The sequence below is a fragment of the Rhinopithecus roxellana genome, chromosome 20 (genome assembly GCF_007565055.1).
Source record: "Rhinopithecus roxellana isolate Shanxi Qingling chromosome 20, ASM756505v1, whole genome shotgun sequence".
Taxonomy (NCBI): domain Eukaryota; kingdom Metazoa; phylum Chordata; class Mammalia; order Primates; family Cercopithecidae; genus Rhinopithecus; species Rhinopithecus roxellana.
In genome coordinates, this window is record NC_044568.1 from 75,634,445 (window position 1) to 75,653,156 (window position 18,712).

Sequence of the window (18,712 nt, forward strand, 5' to 3'; positions counted from 1 at the left end):
ATAAAGCGATGGCTTCCATCCCCTGGACCCCAGAGCAGCAGAGGGCTGGATGCATAAGAAACAACCAGTGATCTTGTCTGTAAAACTGATTCTCCGGTTTTGTCCCTAGACATTCTCATTTAGGAGATCTGGATTCAAGCCTAGAAATGTGGGGTTTTATTTTCACCCAGTGATTCTAATGTTCTGACGCAGAGCCAGGTTAGGAGACCACTAATAAAATCCAGTTTTCATTTAACAAACACAGCTTGAAAAATCTATTGTGAGTCAGACCCTCCTGTTGAATGCTTAGACAGAGATGAATTAAACACACCCTCTGACCTCAAGGATCTCACAGATCATTTGGCAAGACAAATACATGGGTATATAGTGAAAAGGCGTCAGCTGAGCTTACCTAGGTTTACTACACCAACAAGACACCTCAGCTGCACAAAAAGACAGCCCATTGGTGGTCTGTTTCTCCCGCACACTCCCCAACTCAGCTTTCATTTTCATTAAATTCTTTCCTCTTCATTGCTTTGCCTTGTCCTTCACACCTGATTCCACGGTTCTGACCATGGCTTCTCACTCCAATGGTAATTTGGAAATTCTCACTCTACAGTCTCACTCTGGCTGACTGGGACAGACATTCTGGTCAGTCCTAATCAATGCAGAGGAGTGTTTTACCACCATGCTTCCCACTCCACTTCTGTGCAGGGAGGAAATCCCAAGATAACCTTGAGCCCTAAAATAGGCAGGAATAAATGGCACGGAAGCACACGAGAGGCGTTGGCTCATTTTCTGTTACCCAGACGTAGAGAAAGCCATTATCCCTCACTCAACACTAAAAGGATTATGGACATGAACACAATCATACCCAGGAAATAGAGAGGGAACAGTGATGATGGTCCATTTTGTTAACTAAAAAGAGGCTTTGTTTTATCCAAGTTGTTGGATAATTTGGGAGATGAGGTTGACATTTTTCTTTGGAAGCAAGTGGATTTCTGTCTAAGCATTCAGCATTCTCAAAAATCAGGCTCTTTGCAACTTGTAAAAATTATTGCCCTGTGCTTAGATGCCATGTAGGAGCAGAGCCCAGGGAGTGGGGGTGGTGGGCGTGCTGTCTGAATATCAAAGCAGGAACCAAACTGGAGAGGTCACTGAAGTCTTTTTTTTTTTTTTTTTTTTTTTTTTTGCGAGTGAGTCTCACTCCGTCACCCAGGCTGGAGTGCGGTGACACAATCTCAACTTACTGCAACCTCTGCCTCCTGGGTTCAAGCAATTCTCCTGCCTCAGCCTCCCAAGTAGCCAGGATTACAGGCATGCACCACCACGCCCGGCTAAGAAGTCATTTTTTTTAACCCATGTTGGGTTTCCACCTGATCCCAAGCATCAAGTACAAGGGTGCTTACTGCAATGACTTTGTAACAATAAAAATTTGGGAGGAAGCTATCTAAAGCAGATTTATTAATATCTGCTACATACAGAGAATGAAATAAATGCATGCAACTGTTTAAAAATAATGAGATCTCTAAGGTTTACTGACTAAAAAAAAAAAAAAAGATTGGCTAGGTGTGGTGGGTCACACCTGTAATCCCAGCACTTTAGGAGGCTGGGGTGGGAGGATCACTTGAGGTCAGGAGTTCAAGACCAGCCTGGGCAGCATAATGAGACCCCCATCTCTACAAAAAAAAAGTAAAAATGTTGCCAGATGTGGTGGTGTGTGCCTGCAGTTCCAGACCGAGGCTGTAGGATCACTTGAGCCCAGGAGTTTGAGGCTACAGAGAGCTATGATTGTGCCACTGCACTCCAGCTTGCAAGACAGAGCAAGACTCTGTCTCAAAAAAAGAAAATAATTTTTTTAAAAAAAGATAAAGAAAAAAATATTCAAAACACTATGTATAGGATGTTTCTATTTGTAGTAAGAAGATCTCACACACACACACACAAACCTATTGACAGTAATTTCTTTCTTAAGAGGAACTGTGAGAAGCAGCTGAAGGTGGTATTTACTTTTTAAATTTTTTATATGTAGTACTCACTTGTTAAAAAAAATAATGGTCATGGGCATTACTTAAGTGGAAAGGTTATAGGGTTTTGTTTTTAACCTTATAGTTATATATAAAATGTCTCTGTGTATTTTAGTAATGATTATATTGTTATATACATATACCAAAGAAAATATCTGCCTATATACACTACTATGTTACATACCAAACTACATTGAACTTGTCAGTTTATTTGTCTTATTCATTGGAAAGATTATTATTATATTAGTATAATTAGCTTATTATAATTAGCCATATTGAAATTATCAGCTTATGTATTTATTAATTGATAAGACTATTATTCATTGATCATTTATTGATAACTGGAGCATGTAATATAGTGCTGGAATTTAGCAGATTACCCAGCAAATGTCTATTATTGCTGAGTCAAAGAGACAGCAGCTCCATTATTTTTTAACAGATCAACTCTCAATGTCACTTTTACGGAGCAAGATCCTTATTTCTTTACAAGCTTTTTCTACCATTTCAAGCAGGGAAGACCTTTATTCAAGGATTCATTCATCCATCCAACAGACATTTATCATGCTATTCAGGAACAACAAGAGAAGAACAATAAAGACAGCACAATGAACTCTCCTGCCTTGCTCCTACACTTGAGCTTCTGGGTTTATGTTCTTTTGGAGAGAAAAAATGCATTGTGGAAGAAGACTTTGTGTCCTCGTAAAAGTGATCCCACACCCTGAGGTGACCCCACACTGGCCTAGGCCTGGCATTTGCAACATCAACTCATGCCACTCACATGCAGACATTAATTAGGGCTTCTCAGATGAAAGCCGAGTATTTAAATGTTATTTGAGGGGGAAATGCCATTGACCATATACACCTCTCCTTTCTCCTCAAAAGACATAATAAAATGACAGTAAAGATTGACAAGGTGTTAACAAAAAGGACAGAGAATATGGGCTAGAAGAAAGTAGAAGATGGGAAATAAAAATGGAGAAAGTTACAACCCAAGTGTTTGAAGAAGGGATATCTGAGCAGCTAATTCCTCCTACAAAACCCGTGAGAGCCGGGCACGGTGGCTCACACTTGTAATCCCAGCACTTTGGGAGGCCAAGGCGGGTGTATCACCTGAGGTCAGGAGCTCGAGACCAGCCTGACCAACATGGTGAAACACCGTCTCTACTAAATATACAAAAATTAGACGGGTGTGGTGGCACATGCCTGTAGTCCCAGTTACTCGGGAGGCTGAGGCAGGGAAATCACTGGAACCCAGGAGGTGGAGATTGCAATGAGCTGAGATTGCACCATTGCACTCCAGCCTGGGCAACAAGAGTGAAACTCTGTCAAAAAAAAAAAAAAAAAAACCTGAGAGTTTCCTACTGGGAAGAATTTCCTACCTAGCCTACCTAATCAGCTTCCTTAACCTAAGAGCAGTGAGGACCGAGGCTGAAAGGAGATAGCTTTTATAGACCATGATTAGACCATCTGTTTACCCCATAGATCTTCATGGCCACTACTAGAGCTTAAAGATTCATTTACTGAAGAAATTTTACAGAGAGCCTCTAGATGCAGGGACATAGGGCACAGCAGAGTTTCTCTACCTCCGGAATACCAGCCATCAGGCACTCACCTTCCAGGGCAAAAAAGACGGATGTCTTATTTCTGGAGAATCCCAGGGAAGCACATCCCTCATCTCTATTATTGACACTGTGGGTGCTTTAATAAAAAGTATACAACACTGAATGGTTAAAGTGAAAGATACCAGATAACCACCATCCTCTCGCCATTATTCATGCAGAGGTGTTTTTTGTTGTTGTTGTTGTTGTTGTTGTTTTTGGAGATGGACTGTCACTCTGTCGCCCAGGCTGGAGTGCAGGGGACACCATGTCAGCTCACTGCAACCTCCATCTCCTGGGTTCAAGCAATTATCCTGCCTCAGCCTCCTGAGTGGCTGGGATTACAGGTGCCCACCACCACACCTGGCTAATTTTTATATTTTTAGTCGAGACGGGTTTCTCTATGTTTGTCAGGCTGGTCTCAAACTCCCGACCTCAGATGATCCACCCACCTCAGCCTCCCAAAGTGCTGGGATTACAGGCGTGAGCCACTGAGTCTGGCAAGAGGTTTTTTAATGCATACCTAAATATATGAACAGTCTTTCAAGGACCAATAGACATTAGAAGGAAACTTTTGGGATGAAAGAGTGAGACCCTAATAAAAGGACCCAGAGAGAAAAAAGAACAAATAATCCAGAGAGAAGAAGACATTTACAAGTAAGTTATCTCCAAAAGATAAGAGCAAGACATCACATTTGTAAAGCAAGAAAAAAAAAAAATAGGTGAGTGCAGGGTGCAGAATCAAAGAACACAAATAAGGTGAAACTTTTTTAATATTGTAGAAAAATTTTTAGAAGTCAAGAGTGTTTAGAGAACACATTCAAATAAATTTCCGGAATATAAAATAAAAAGACAGAAAATAGGCAATTTGAGTTAAGTGTTTGTTTAAAAAATCAGAAGGAAGTCTAATATTCAAATAATAGATGTTTCAGAAATAAAGAACAGAAAGTAAAAATGGGAGCAGATTATTAAAAAACAACAAAACACACTTTCTAGAACTGAAAGACGTGTGTTTTCATGTCGAATGTGTCCATCTGCAGCTAAGGAAGGAAGGGAAAAAAGAGAGACAAAAGGAGTAAGGGAGAGAGAGAGAAAGAATTCCACACCCCACACCATGATGTATTATCATGGAATTTCAGAACGTTTAAGACATAGGATGGTCATTAAAAGATTTTAGGAATGGGATAGAAGTGGGGAGAGACGCAACATGTCACGTACAAAAGAATAAGAATCAGAATGGCATTAGAAATCTCAATGGAAACATCACAGGCTAGAAGACAGTGAACAAATGTCATCAAAATTTTAAATAAAAAATGATTTTCAACCTAAATTTCTATACCCAGCCAAATTATCAATCCAGTGAAAGGGTGAACTAGAAAATTTTCCAATATGTAAGTACAAAAAAACCTTCTGTTCAGGCACCCTTACTCAGGAAACTCCCAGAAGATGAGCTTTAACACAGTGGAGGAGTAAATCAAGAAAGATAAATATACAAGATCCAGTACACAAAAGATGTAACATAGGACTAAAGAAGAAAACAGATAAGAGGGGATAGCTGTGCTCAGGTCTCGAGACCAAACAGAGGAAGAAGGGTGTTTATGGACTGTTTTTTGTGTTTGGGTTTGAGCATTGGGTAGGCTTGTTTTTGCTTCACGTATCAGTTGCAGTGTGTGTCAGACATTATGCTAATCACTGAAATTACATACTTTAATTATCATATTGTATGGAATATAATTATTGCATGTTTACTATTCCAGAATGGCTATTATTTATGTTATTATGAAGTTATTGCTACCTCATCAGAGGAAAACATCTAAATGGGTTTCCACCCTATTTTAAAGATTTTGAGTAAAAATACAAACTCTAAGGTTAGTATAAATTTTGCTTTGAAGACCAAGAGAAAGGTATCAGCTGGAATTGATCCACAATGAGAGATGCGACTGCCTGACAAGAGACATAAGCCATGAAAGAAAAGAAAGAAAATAAACGAACCCCAAACATGGATCCAAAATAAAAAGGAGCAGGAAAGATGATTCAATTATGGGAATTGATGTATGACTGTGCTGCTTCCCACAAGGGCAAATCTCCCTGTCCCTGGGTGAATGACAGCAGGGATTCATTTATATGGTGAAAGCTAACAATTCCCCCCTGAATACCTGAATTCCCTGTCCACAAACAGCTCAAATGTCATGGGTGGACCCATAAACAGAAATGCGAGGCTATGATTTGACAAGGATGGAAGTAGAAGCATATAAAATCATGGTCGGGAAGAGTGGTCCTTCCACACTCCCTGAAGAACTAGAATCTTTCTACGGAAGGAGTCTCATGGGAAAAGTAGAAATTGGCCGGGTGGGAGGAGCTGACACTGTATCTGTGGTAGATGAGAGTGCAAATTTGAATACGCATGATCACAGAACAGGAGAGACAGGAAAAGAGATGAAAATCGGACTGTAGACAGACTGCAAAGGATCTTGATTTTCGCATTTCATAATGGTAACTGCTAAAGTTTATTTCAATCATACTACAGGGCAGGTGTTAGGTTAAGCACTTATTTTATTTAATACTCATTCCTGAGTTATTTGCCTAAGACCACTTTACAGACTGAGAAACCACCATGCAGAGACAACAAATATGTATTCTGTAAGAGGTAAGAAGGCCACAATAATTCCTAAATGCAAGATGGGTGATTTGAGAGAGCAGGAAATATTTGGAATTTGAAACTGGATTTTGAAGCTGGGTGCTGTGGCTTACACCTGTAATCCCAGCAATTTGGGAGGCTGAGGTGGGGAGATCACTTGAGGTCAGGAGTTCGAGACCAGCCTTGCCAACATGGTGAAACCCCATTTGTACTAAAAATAAAAAAAATTAGCCAGGCATGGTGGTCCATGCCTTTAGTCCCAGGGAGGCTACTCGTGAGGCTGAGGTTAGAGAATCACTTGAACCTGGGAGGCAGAGGTTGCAATGAGCCAAGATCACGCCACTGCACTCCAGCCTGGGTGATAGAGTGAGAATCAGTCTAAATAAAATAAAATAAAATAAAATAAACTGAATTTCAGGAAGGACAGTTGTACCCCTGCCACCATTCTCAGGAGCAGAGTCTAGAATGCATAGTCCTGATTGGCATTTCACTAGCCTGACGCTTGTTAATTACTGTGCAAGTTAATTTCCTCTTATTCCCTGACACAGGGAAAAGACAGGGGAAATGGACCCGGCTCTCAGTTTCACAAGCCTGGATTTGAGCTTTCCAACAGATCGTACACTGCAAGAAGCGAACTGGACAGATTGACTCTCTGGTCTGTTGAAGCTAGAGAAAGTTCAATAAGTCAGCTGTCAGCATAGGGTCCCTTGCAGGCTCAGGAATTTCAATTTCAAAGTACAAGAGATTGAAGTCTCAAAACACAAGATCATCAAAAGCTAATGATTCCTGAATTCTGCTAGGGGCGTGGAAGCAGGTGAGAAACTGTGGCTATCAGAAGGGTGTGCAGGAGCTGAGACACTTCTTACACAGGATTAATTCTGCAGGTGTTGTGAGGAGAGAAGGGAGCTTGAATGTGAGGGGTGGGCCCCCTGAGATATTTCAAAGGCATGGGAAGGACCTTGTATTCATACCCGCTCTGGTCTCTGTTGCTCCCTGGCCAAATAGGTGAATCTCCAAAGAGAAAGCAGAATCACTGAAGAGGCAGGTGACCCTTAGCAGGAATAGAGCTGAAGTTGTCTGTTACAGAATAAAGTCTTATTGCATGAGAGGGTTTTCCAGACACTGTACCTTTGTACGGTACAGGCTTGAGGTTTTTGTGTTCTAAAGAAAAGGTGAACATTTATCTTGATTCCCCAGAACAGCCCCCCTTTTATGCCTGCTGTCCCACTCATGTCAATAGTGAGCCTTTCACTCTCAAATGGATTCCAGTTTGTTTCGCTCAATATGATGTTTCTGAGATTCAACCTTTTTGTTGAAAGTAGTTCATTCTTGGCCGGGTGCGGTGGCTCACGCCTGTAATCCCAGCACTTTGGGAGGCCGAGGCAGGCAGATCACGAGGTCAGGAGATCGAGACCATCCTGGCTAACAAGGTAAAACCTCGTCTCTGCTAAAAATACAAAAAATGAGCCAGGCGTGGTGGCGGGCACCTGTTGTCCCAGCTACTCGGGAGGCTGAGGCAGGAGAATGGCACGAACCCGGGAGGCGGAGTGACACTGCACTCCAGCCTGGGTGAAAGAGCGAGACTCTGTCTCAAAAAAAAAAAAAAAGAAAGTAGTTCATTCTTTGCTATGCTGAGTACATACAGAAAATACATACTGCATGATCTCATTTGGATGAAGATCATGAGCAGGCAATGTGAATTTATGATGACAGAAATGAGAAAAATGGTTACCTTTAGGTAAGTAGGGAAGGTGGCCAGTGACTACGAAGGGTCTTGTTGGAGCTTTCTGGGATGATGAGAAATGTTTTCTATATTGCTCTGGGTGGTGGTTACATGGGTTAATATATATGCAAAAATGTATCAAGATATACAGATAAGATTTATACATTTACTCTGTAGAAATTTCACCTGAATAAAAAGTGTCCTGGTTTAGACAATAAATTATATGGCCACTTTATTTAACACAGTCTCCTTTCAGCCAAACACTTGAGTGGGTTTCTATGCTTGCCAACTGTTTCTTTAGCTCAGAGGGTGGAGTTTTTCCTACAAAATGGGCTGTACGGTGCTTTCAGGACTTATATACAGCGACTTCAGTCCTCTTCATCCCTGGGGCATTCCCTGATTTTGCATTCAACTTATGTAAACAAGCAGGTGTAAACTCCTACTGTGTGTGGGACCTATGGCTTGACCAAAAACTGGCAGAAAGGATTTTTAGTTCTCTTCTTTAGGGCAAAGCATCGGTGATGTCACTTCCTATCTCATTGTCTTGTTCTCTTAATATTTCCTTGACTACTGCAAGGTACCAAGTGAGCGCAGGGCTCAGCATCTGAGAGGAGATCACTGCCAGGGTCCTGTATTTGGATTGAATATATCTAAAATGCCACCTACTAGTCATACATGGAATGAGGTCACATCTCCAAGATCAATATCAGAGACAACTATTGGAATAGGCATAACGATGAGTTTCAGTCAATGCTTAGATCACTTGAGAGTTAAAAAATGCCACCCCTTCCATTTTTACAGCTAACCCTATTCTCTTACCCTATGCAGAAGGCAGGCACCATTCTCCCTAAAGGTTCAGGGAAATCCGGGTATTGGAATGAAATGGAGACCTGCACTATCAATAAGAGAAAAGGAATTGCCAATTTCCTAGACTCTGAAACTTCTGCACCTAAGCGGCCACAAGAGGAAAGAGATTAGGGACTTTTCAATTCAAGAAACAGCGCGATGAACACAGAATAAAGGCAGGACTTCCAAACCGTACTGGGAGCAGAGGAGGAGAGAGCGGAAGAAGGTAAGGCTTGTCAAAAAAGGTTGAAAGTCGGAAGAGACTAGCAGATTCAAAGCAGACCAGAATGTCTGCATCCATTTAAGGTTGGGAGTCTGCAAAGTTAGTTAAAGAAAGTCGACCTTAGGCATTGGGAAAATTCAATTTTCATCACAGGTCCTGATGACATTTCCTTTAAACGCCAGATTCAATAGCGAGATACACCTTCAGGGGGAATAATTCTCTCCAGTAAGAAGGCCAGATAAGGAAACGAGTTATAAGTTCTTTTTCCTGCTATGCAAATATTCTCCAGTAACACTAACAAGATAAATATATTTCTGCAAGATACCAAGTCACAGGTTTATTTGGGAAGATTTCTATCCACTCTTTGCTTCTAAATTGAACACCTTGTGGCTGAAAATTTAAAGGTATTTTTCTCCAATGGAAAGGTCTGTGTTCGACGTTCAAAATCCAAGGGACAGAACACAGGTGGCAATTCGGTCTCTGTTGTGTCCACAGATCTGGATGAACTGGAAATATCATGCCAAGGTCTCATAGAGATGAACGAATAAGTAAATGTCACTTTGCCCACACCTTCTGCCCACATAGATCAAGAGACAGGCCAAGGAAAAAGGGATTCGTGAAAGGTCACTCCACCGGAGACAATACCTGATTATCCATCATCCATTTCTGCAGTCGTTCCACTATGCCATGAGTCAACAGCAAAGGAAATATTGAGAGATCACCCCTTGGTAAATGTCAGTTTTTGAGCAAACCACTCAGGAAGGAGATTTCTTATTATGGTGGAGCCGTATGGTAAGAACATAAACTCTGGAGTCAGACAGACTCGGACTGAATCTCTCTAACTTTTCTCGCTGTATCTCATTCATAAAATGGAAATGATAATTCCTTACTTGCCAGGTGATTATACATGTAGGTCAGATAACATGGGCAGAGCGCTTAGCACAGAACCAGAAACAGGAGATACTTGGATTTGCCATCAACGGTATGAGTTTCCTCTGGTTGCTGTGAAAAATTATGACCAATTTAGTAGCTTAAAACTGCAGAAATTTATCATCTGACATTTCTGGTGGTCAGAATTATGCAGTGGCTGAACTCAGTGTTGGCAGGGCTGTGTTCCTTCTGGAGGCGCTAAGAAAAAATTCATTTCTTTGCTTTTTCCTTCCAGTTTCTGGAGGTTTCCTGTATTCCTTGGCTCATGGCCCCTTCCTCTATCTTCAAAGCGGCAGTGTGGTGTCCTCAAATTTCTCTCTCTCTCTCTCTCCCCCATCTCTCTTTTAATCATACTTACACACGCACACACACACATACATGTTCTTTCCATTATCACATCTCCTTTCCTCTAATTATGATCCCCCCATCCCTCCTTCTGATGAAGACCCTGTGATCACATTGGATCCACCCAGTTAATCCAGGATAATGTCCCCATCTCAAGACCTTTAACTTAATCACACCTGCTAAGTTCCCTTTACCACATGAAACAATAATATATTCACAGTTTCGGGGGATGAAGACATGAATGTATCTGAGGGGGACGTTATTCAGCCTCTCACAACTGTTACTGCTTTTATTGGTGATATGGCTTGACTCTGTGTTTTCACCCAAATCTCACCTTAAATTATTGTCCCCATAATCCCCACGTGTAAAGCGTGGGACCAGGTGGAGGTAAGTGGATCATGGGTGTGGTTTCCCCCATGCTGTACTTGTGATAGTGAGTGAGTCTCACAAGATCTGAGGGTTTTATAAGCGTCTGACAGTTCCCCTGCTTGCACTCACTCTATCCTGCCGCCCTGTGAAGAAGGTGCCTGCTTCTCTTTTGCCTTCTACCATGGTTGTAAGTTTCCTGAGGCCTCCCCAGCAACATGGAACTATGAGTCAATTAAACTTCCTTCTTTTATAAATAACCCAGTCTCAGATATTTCTTCACAGCAGCGTGAAAACAAACTAATACAATTGGGTTGGTAACTTTTCAAGCAATGCCACTCAAGAAATCTGGATTCAATATGCTGAGATTATTTTTTCAAATTTATGTTGTTTTTAAATGTTGGTATTTAGTTATTCATTTTTTTTTTTTCAGTCTGTTGATGTGTCACCTAAAATAGACCTCTGTTCCACAAGTGGTCCCCATGCAACATTTTGGGAGACTAGGGACACCAGCTGTTGCTCTTCATAATGGAGGAAAATATTCAAAGTCTGTAATTTTTGGTTCTCAGTGGCTTCAAATTAGGAAAGAGGGATCGGTGATATATAAAGCAGTGGTTGTAAAAGATGGAAATAAAGAAGACGGAGGCATGGCTGGGCATGGTGGCTCACTCCTGTAATCCCAGCACTTTGGGAGGCGGAGGTGGGTGAATCACTTGAGGCCAGGAGTTTGAAATCAGCCAGGCCAACATGGTGAAACCCCCTCTCTACTAAAAATACAAAAATTAGCCGGGCTTGGTGATGTATGCTTGTAATTCCAGTTACTCAGGAGGCTGAGGCAGGAGAATTGCTTGAACCTAGGAAGCAGAGGTTGCAGTGAGCCGAGATTGTGCCACTGCACTCCAGCATGGACAAGAGAGCCAGACTCCAATCTCAAAAAAAAAAAAAAAAAAAAAAAAAGAATAAGACGGAGGCAGAAAGAGCTGCAGAGAAAGGAAGCCAGGAAGCTCAGATCCAAGAGAGAGGTTTTGTCAAAAACCAGTAATTCAGTCACAACAAATTTGAAATGCCACATTTCACCTGACTGCTTAGTTGGCACAAAGAAGTTTTTAGTGAAGGATTATAATAATGCCTCTCTGCCATCCTCTCCACAGTAAGCTTGGGGAAGAGAAAATTAGCTCTGCCAGAAAGTGTCCCTGAAATCCTCTCTCCTTATTCTATTTTGAGCCCTTGCACCAGTTGCCTCCTCCAAAGATAATTTCCCGAGGGCAGCCTCAAACCAGAAGAAAATAATTGCGTTTTTGCTGGGGTCCATGTTTCTCTGAGTGGATTTGTACTCTCACCCGTATTTTCATACTTCTGTTCAGAGCTGCACATGGACCATCGAACCCTTTTACAGAGAAAAAAATGCTAAAACGTGAACAGAATTAAACCATAAAGGCAACCTTCAGTTTTGGAATCCAGGGAACAAATGGCCTTTATGTCAACCGGTTATTCCTTTCAACCAGGGTTTACCAATTTTTTTTTCCATAAAGAGTCAAATAATCTTTTAGACCGCCTGAGAGTCAATCTAATCCTTTAGACTCTGTGAATCATATGGTCTCTATCACGGCTACTCATCCCTGCCTTTGTAGTCCAAAAGCAGCTGTAGACAATATGTACATGAATGGGCATGGCTGTGTTCTAATAAAACTATTTACCAAAAACAGGCAACACATGTAATTTGGCCTGCACATTATGGTTTACCAACTCCTGCTTTAAACTTTCGTAACACTTAGGGTGAAAAGAGAAGAAGGCAAAAATGAAAACAGAGGGGGAGAGAGGAGGAGACCCAGGCTGAAAAGGAACTGAAACATTTGTTGGCCTCCCCAGGAGCCAAATAAGTGACTAAAAATTGGGGAAAATTTTATTTTCCACCTAGTTCAGGGTTGGCCCCAGGCAAAATGATGAAACTGGAGTGCCTCAATTCTGCCCGTGCTTTCAGCCTCCCACATCCCACTGTGCACCCTCATGCTCACGGAGCGTTACAGTCAGGAGGCGCCTAAGAGCTCATTTCCACCCTTGATGTGAAGAACCCTCCCTTGGTCATTCTGAACAGGTGGCCACTGAGCCACAACATGAACATCTCAAGTGATGGGGATCTCATTTCTCCAGAAGGTGACTGATTCCAGCAGGTGGAATATGATATGGTAGGAAAAAACCAAAAATGGATCTTTGAAGGAAAAAAAAAAAAAAAAGCAAAACAAACAAACAAACAAAAACCAGAATTCAGAGTCTGTAACTGTCCACCTTGTCACCTGACTCATGCCTTTAACCTGGGACCTTAAACTTTGGATCAATGAAGCCCTGACAAAATGTCTTACCCATGATTATTCTCCCCACATATCTAGTCTATATGGACTAGATGGAGTTCCAATTTTAAAAAACACCAACAGAGAGAAAAAAAAAAAAATATGAGTTATTCTCAGAGTTTGGAGCTTGACAACATAATTCTAAAACTTTTATGACCAATAATTATCAGGATCAGGGAGGCAGGAGGTTCACCCTACTAGGGTATCAAGAATTAGGATAAACCTAGAATATGTCTACCTTTTAACAAATCTAAGATGCCACTGATTGTAAGACACATACTATCTTACGCACCGTAACAAGAGAAAAACAGGGCTGTGAGTTGCATTGATAGTAACATACATCACAATTTCAGAGACGGCAAAGTGGGGGGGAGTAAAAGTACATTTCAGAATCAATGATATATAGTACAAACAGTGTGGAACACAAATAAAATTAGATCTCTCACTCCCACCACATAAAAAGTATATTCTGAATGGATTAAGGTCCTATCTGTGAAAAAAAAATCTTTAAAATATTTTGTATGACCAAAAAATAAAATAAAATACCAAAAGAAAAGTTAAAAGACAAGCCACAGCTGGGAGAAGATATTTGCAACACATAAAATGAAGAGTAGATTGGTTCCCAGAATATAAAGAAGCCCTACAGATCAATAAGGAAAGATAAACAAGCTAACATGAGAAGGGGCAATTCACAGAGGAGGAATCCTGCATGGCCAGAGAATGTGTGGAAAAAAGCGCATCATGCTCTGTAAGCAGAAAAATGCAGATTAAAACAATAAGATATATACCCATCAGGACAGCAAAATAATATCAAGAGTTGGCAAGAATGTGTACAAACACAAGCTCTACAGCTTATGGGAATAGAAACTCCATGACCACTTTGGAGATGAATTTGATAATGCTTGAAATATTTGAAGAGGTTCATCCTACATCCCAATATCTAGTGCTTTGAGAAATATACTCTAGAGAAGTTCTTGACCATGTACATTTGGAATCAAACAAAACGATATCTAATTATAGCATTGTTTGAAACTGCAAAAATGTGGAATCAACTGTCAACTGAAGAATGAATAAATATAGTATATTCTAACAATGGAATACTACACAGCTGTCAAAAAGAATGACCTAAATCTGTATAGTGCTGAAGGTTGCACAACAATATGAATGTCCTTAAAATGCCACTGATCTGCACACTTAAAAATGGTTAAAATTGTAAATTTTATGTTATACATATTTTGCAATAAATATTTTTTTTTCACGATCCTTGAATAAATGGCTGACTTGAGATCTGAGGCAAGGAACATACAAGATGAGGTGGAGTATCTTGTAGTACCAGAAAGTAAGGCAGCACTAAAACAAGTAAAAAGTTGAGGTACTGTCAAAGAGACAGGAGTTAACATGAAACAGTTCCTGGTTACAAAAGCTGAAATAATTCAGACAATGAGACAAACACCATGGTATTGGATTGTAACTCAAAGTATATGGGTCTATACAGATAGAAATAAATGATTGAGTAAATAAATAAGTGGGGGAAAATAGACACATCTGCCTTATAGAAGAATTTTATTTAATATACATTGATACTCTCCTCTCCAGGAGGTGCAGTTTGAAAGTCCCACCCCTTAAGTGTGGGCTAGATTTAGCTACTTGCTTCCAAGCAGTAGAGACTGGAAAGGTGGGAAAGAATAACTTTACGATGGAGAAATCTGGCAGATTCACCTTAACCATGTGATGAAGGTTAACATCACCAGGGATGTCGTGGGGACATCGTGTCTGCCCTGATAGGATGAGATGAGAAGGTCAGTTAATCTCTGTGGTATTATTCCCAGAAACGCATAACCCCAGTGTCCCCAGGAGCAAATATTAGATACACTCAGATTAGGGGACATTCTGGCAGATACTTGGACAATACTTCCTCAACCCTGTCCCAGGTCATGAAAAGCAAGGGAAAAAAGACCAAGAAACAACCAAGAAGAGACTGGGGAGATAAGTAAATGCAAAAAGGTGCCCTCCTTGGACCCTGGAACAGAAAGGAGACACCAACAGAAAAACTAGAGAAATTCCAATGAAGTCTAGAGCTTCATTAACAATAATTTACCGGGCTGGGTGCGGTGGCTCAAGCCTGTAATCCTAGCACTTTGGGAGGCCGAGGCGGGTGGATCATGAGGTCAGGAGATCGAGACCATCCTGGCTAACACGGTGAAACCCCATCTCTACTAAAAATACAAAAAATTAGCCGGGCATGGTGGCGGGCGCCTGTAGTCCCAGCTACTCGGGAGGCTGAGGCAGGAGAATGGGGTGAACCCGGGAGGCGGAGCTTGCAGTGAGCTGAGATCATGCCACTGCACTCCAGCCTGGGCGATAAAGCAAGACTCCATCTCAAAAATAATAATAATTAATAATAGTAATAATAATAATGTACCAAAATTGGTTTTGTTGTGTCTTCATTTTGACTATAAACTGTGTTAATATACAATGTTATGAAAGAGAAAACTGGGCGAAGCGTTGATGGCAACCCTTTGTACTGTCTGCTTGACTCTTCTGTAAATGTAACTGCCAAATCAGAAAGTGTTTAATGTTTAAAATAAACTGAATAAGCTCAAAAGAAAGGCACACAGTAGGCCGGGCGCGGTGGCTCAAGCCTGTAATCCCAGCACTTTGGGAGGCCGAGACGGGCGGATCACGAGGTCAGGAGTTCGAGACCATCCTGGCTAACACGGTGAAACCCCGTCTCTACTAAAAAATACAAAAAAACTAGCCGGGCGAGGTGGTGGGTGCCTGTAGTCCCAGCTACTCGGGAGGCTGAGGCAGGAGAATGGCGTAAACCCGGGAGGCAGAGCTTGCAGTGAGCTGAGATCCGGCCACTGCACTCCAGCCCGGGCGACAGAGCGAGACTCCGTCTCAAAAAAAAAAAAAAAAAAAAGAAAGGCACACAGTATTATTCCGTTTTTTGTACATATCGAAAACACTCAAAAATACTATTGTTTGTTAAGGGGTACATACTCAAGTAGTGAAAATATAAAAACAGAAAAATGAAAAGCATAAAAGGAGGTAAGAAAAACTAGCTTCAGGAGACTGGTCATCTCTGGAGAAAAGGAGGGCATTTGACTGGGGTGTAAAACTGCCGATTTTAAAAAATACACTAAGAGTTGTCAAAATGGGTTTTGTAAGTTTTTGAGTATTTACTATTCTCTATACTTTCCTGAATACATAAAGCTTCCCATAATGTGTAAATAAATATGTATAAAGCCAAAAGGGGGAGGAAAAGGGAAACTTCAGAACCAGATGGACTGGTGTGAATCTTGAGCCTGTTAAGTAGTTGCTATATAACCTTTCTAAGCCTCAGTTTCCTCATCCATTCAATGGGGGATAACAGTTTCCATATTGCTATCGCTATGTGGATTCAATGAGTTTATATAAGGAAAGTTCTTAGCAAAATGACCGGCACAGTCAGCACACACAGTACATACTACCTGGCATTCTTAGTTTTGGTGCCCTTAAATCTTGAAGCATTTTGACTCTAGGAGCCAGATTTTATCTCTTACTTTTCCTAATGTTATGCCTCCACTTGTCTCTCCCTACACGTATTAGTCTCAATTGTTGTTTTTAGGGGATATTTATTTATGCCTTCACTTTATGTGTGTGTGTGTTTCATTATATATATATATATTTCATTATATATAAATTATATTATATTTTATAATGTATATATATATTTCTTTAACAAATAACAGAGCTCCTTCTATGTGCAAGGCAACATCCTGGCTTTGGGGGATACACAGATAATAGACCAAAGTTGTAAATAATAGAAATATGCCTATCAGGAAAGTGGAAATGTGGAGGGTAATCGAATCACAGAGTAGGGTAATTCCACTCAAACTTCAGGAGAAAGGAATGCTTTCCTAGTGCAGAAATAGCTGAGCCAAGTCTTGAGCAAGAAGTAGAAATTATCTAAGTGAAAGAAAGTGAGTTTTTTTGGTTTTGTTTTTTTTTTGGTTTTTTTGTTTTTTTGGTGCAAACCAAAGACCACAAACTTTGGGATCCCTGAAATGTAGAATACAGTTGGAGAGCATGGGGACACAGGAGTACAGGTTTCAGGAAATAAAAATGGATTATAAGCCACAGCTAGATCACAAAAGATGCCGAATGCCAGGCTACAATATTTTTAAACTTAATCCTAAGGGCATGGGGACACTCTGAAGGATTCAAGTGAAGAAGTGACTTGGCCAGACTGTGGAAAAGAGTGTGGCATATATTCAGGCTGTGAATTGAAAGGTTGGTGGTTATATTGATAGATTCACAGCCAGTAACAAAAGAGTGGAACGTTTTTCTTTACTTCATACCCTTTCACTCCACCACTCCCACGAGGCTCCTAAGGAAGCAGAACACATGAGGAACAGTGGGGAGAATCGATCTCAGATTTATCAATACTTTATCCATAGCAGCACAGGGGCCCAACTCTCCATGATAAAGACTGGTTTAGAGCACGAGTCCACCACTCCAGCGTGAGTGAGTCCTGTGTCTCTCCCTGGCTCTGTGGATTCAAGAAGAAGGAAGTTTCATTCATTGTCCAACCTATTCCCATGGTCTGAACTTTGGCAGAATGCAAGTAAAAGAGGATGCAGCCTGGATACAGAGACGCCAACCCCATCCCCTAGTTGAGTGAGGGCCATTGTCTGTCTCGGATGGGGAGGCTGGGTGTTCTTCCAAGGGGCTGATGCAAAGTGAGGGAGATCTAATTATTTCTTATCTTTTTACTGTGTGATCACTCTCCTGCCCTGCCCTGAATCCCATCCTAATTTGCCAAGGGAATTCACTTTGCATAATGTGTGTTTCTGAAAACACTTGGCCTTATTTATTTTTCTACAAACAATCCTAATGGTATTCCTTAGGAAAGGTTTAAGTATCTAAAGTTATGCCAGGGCGGAGGATGTCTTTAAGATTGTTTGCATTTGCTTGCATAAAGACAACGCACTGACAAACAAAGCAGTCTTCCATGTTTAAAAGGCTTGGAGGTGGGAGCAGAGATGGGGTGGTAGGCAGAGACAGGCTTGGAGTGTGGAGAAGGGAGTCTGTTTCTCCTCCTACGGAATGAAGCTGACCATAGAAGTAATGGGCTTTTGGAAAGGTTAGCATTGCTCCTTACAGGAGCCACAGACTAGCCTTACTATACACCATACCCATCTCTCCCCACCAAATGTCCTCCAGACTTTGCCTGTACAATCCAGGAAGCACCAGAAAAGAGAGACATCACAGCTTCCACAAGCAATACAAAATTAACCTGCTTTTCGGTCAAGGGAGAATCAACCTCCAAACAAACAAACAAAAAAAGCCCTGGGGTCGGGGAGGAATTTTCAAATTAAATATGCATCCCCCCTCCTCCATTGAGGATTCTTCTGCCATTTACACGAACTAAGCAGGATCCACCTGCCTTGGATGGTCACCACCTGCTTTTCTCTCCAATCGAGCACTGGATCCAAGTCTTTCTTCAAAGCCCGCTCCCCACCTTTGTTTTTTTAATATATCTTTCTAAAAAAAATACTCTTTGAGTATGGTTATTTTATCTGGGGTCAGTGCTCAGTCAACTGTTAAATAAATTGCAAATTCTACAAAACACAGCCAGCAGAGCCATTTCTAACTGTAATGCCACAACTTCGAGCAAAATTACATCTGGCTACAATGCTATTCA